Source organism: Macaca fascicularis, chromosome 1 (assembly GCF_037993035.2).
Source record: "Macaca fascicularis isolate 582-1 chromosome 1, T2T-MFA8v1.1".
NCBI lineage: Eukaryota > Metazoa > Chordata > Mammalia > Primates > Cercopithecidae > Macaca > Macaca fascicularis.
Window position 1 is genome coordinate 144,426,205 of NC_088375.1, and position 3,044 is coordinate 144,429,248.

Genomic DNA, 3,044 nt, shown 5'->3' on the forward strand with positions numbered 1-3,044 from the left:
TTTCCTCTTTTATTCTGTTTCTTATGGTTGAAAGGTAATGACTTTGGTCATTGTATTCTTGAAATTACCTATGAGTTACAGCAGAGTGAGTCTTTGCTAGGCTGTGCATCAAAATCACCTGTATTCCATAGGTTCATCAAGCTGGGAGAAATACTACAACTTATCTAGAGTTACAGAGAATGTATGTGTGTGTATATGTGTGTGTGTGTGTGTGTGTGTGTGTGTGTGTGTATATATATATATATATATATATATAAAAAACCAAAATTGAACCTCAAGAGATGAAAACCACCATATCTGAGATGAAAAATACTCAAGATAGAATTAACAGCACTTGAAATATTTTTAAAAGATTAGTAAACTTGAAGACATGACAATAGTAACTATCCAAAATGAAACACACAGAAAGTTAAATGTTAAAAAATTCAATAAGCTGTGGGACAGCTTCAAGCTACCTAATATATATGCAATTGAAGTTCCCAAAGGAAAGAATACAACAGCAAAACCATGCTGTGTAAAAGAACAAATTGATAAATAGAAAGTTAAAACTGCAAGCTTCTGTTCTTCAAAGACTCTGCTAGGAGAATAAAAAAGCAAGCTTTAGACTGGGAGAAAATATCTGCAAATTATACGTTTGGTAAAATACTTATATCCAGAATATATAAATAACTCTTTAATATTGAATAGTAGGGAAACAACTAAATAGGTCAAAGGTTTGAACAGATAACTTCCACTCAAAGATTTATTGTTGGCAAATGAACACATGAAAAAAATGCTTGATATCCTTAATCACTAGGGAAGTGCTACTACACGTCTATTAGAATGATGGAAAATGAAAAGACCAGCCATACCAAGTGCTGGTGAGAGATGTGAAGATTTTACATTCCCACATTGCTGTAAAAAGAGAATGTACAATAGTACAACCATTTTGGAAAACAGCTTGGCAGTTTCTTAAAAACATACATACACACATATACAATGATCTACCCATCCCACTCCTAGATAGGCACCCAAGAGAAATATAAAACCATATGTTCACACAAAAACTTGTATACAAATGTACATAGCAGCTTTGTTTGCAATAGCCAAAAATCAGATACATCCTAAAGGTCCATCAACAAGTGAAGAGATAAACAGAAGATATTATATGCATATAATAGAATACTACCCAGCAACAAAAAGGAATGAACTAGTGATATACACAACATGTATGAATCTCTAGGTAGTTATACTAAGTGAAAGGAGCCAGACAAAGAAATATACCTCTTTTATGAACCCACATATTTAAATTCTGTGAAACACAAACAGATGTACAGTGACAGAAAAGAGGTCAGTGGTTGCCTGGGGACAAGAGGTGGGTGGAGGAGGAGCAGGAGAGAGAAAGTACAAAGGGGCACAAGGAAACATTTGGAGTGATATGTTAATTATGTCATTCTGGTGATGATTTCACAGATGTATACATAGGTCAAAACTCATCAAATTATGAACTTTATGTGCAGTTTATTATATATCAATTATAAGTAAATAAAGCTGTTAAAAATTCAATGGTAGGAAGAGAGCAATGATGCATTAGACTAATAAGTGATCATTATTAATAACCCCTGGGACCTGAAATAAAAGATTAGGAGGGGAAGCTTTCGTTGCTCATGCCAAATGGTGCTGTATATCAGTCTTCACATTAAAAAAAAATCATACTGGGGGGGCAGTTCCAAGATGGCCGAATAGGAACAGCTTCAGGCTACAGCTCCCAGCATGAGCAACACAGAAGATGTGTGATTTCTGCATTTCCAACTGAGGTACCGGGTTCATCTCACTGGGGTGAGTCAGACAGTGGGTGCAGGACAGTGGGTGCAGCCCACCAAGTGAGAGCCAAAGCAGGGCAAGGCATTGCCTCTCCCTGAAAGTGCAAGGGGTAAGGGAATTCCCTTTCCTAGCCAAGGGAAACCGTGACATACAGCACCTGGAAAATCGGGTCACTCCCACCCTAATACTGTGCTTTTCCAAGAGTCTTAGCAAAGGGCACACCAGGAGATTATATCCCACCCCTGGCTCAGAGGGTCCCACACCCACGGGGCCTCCCTCATTGCTAGCACAGCAGTCTGAGATCTAACTGCAAGGTGACAGGGAGGCAGGGGGAGGGGTGCCCGCCATTGCTGAGGCTTGTGTAGGTAAACAAAGCAGCCTGGAGGCTCAAACTGGGTGGAGCCCACCACAGCTCAAGGAGGCCTGCCTGTCTCTGTAGACTCCACCTCTAGGGACGGGGCATAGCCAAACAAAAGGCAGCAGAAACCTCTGCAGATTTAAATGTCCCTGTCTGACAGCTTTGAAGAGAGTAGTGCTTCCCCCAGCACAGAATTTGAGATCTGAGAATGGACAGACTGCCTCCTCAAGTGGGTCCCTGACCCCCGAGTAGCCTAACTGGGAGGCATCCCCTAGTAGGGGCAGACTGACACCTCACACAGCCAGGTGCTCCTCTGAGATGAAGCTTCCAGAGGAACGATCAGGCAGCAACAATTGCTGTTCAGTAATATTCACTATTCTGCAGCCTCTGCTGCTACTACCCAGGCAAACAGGGTCTGGAGTGGACCTCCAGCAAACTCCAACAGACCTGCAGCTGAGGGTCCTGACTGTTAGAAGGAAAATTAACAAACAGAAAGGACATCCACACCAAAACACCATCTGTACGTCACCATCATCAAAGACCAAAGGTAGATAAAACCACAAAAATGGGGGAAAAAACACACCAGAAAAGCTGAAAATTCTAAAAATCAGAGCACCTCTCCCCCTCCAAAGGAACGCAAGTTCTCACCAGCAATGGAACAAAGCTGAAAGGAGAATGACTTTGATGAGTTGAGAGAAGAAGACTTCAGATGATCAAATTTCTTCCAGCTAAAGGAGGAAGTTTGAACCCATCGCAAAGAAGTGAAAAACCTTGAAAAAAGATTAGACAAATGGCTAACTAGAATAACCAATGTAGAGAAGTCCTTAATGACCTGATAGAGCTGAAAACCATGGCATGAGAACTACATGATGAATGCACAAGC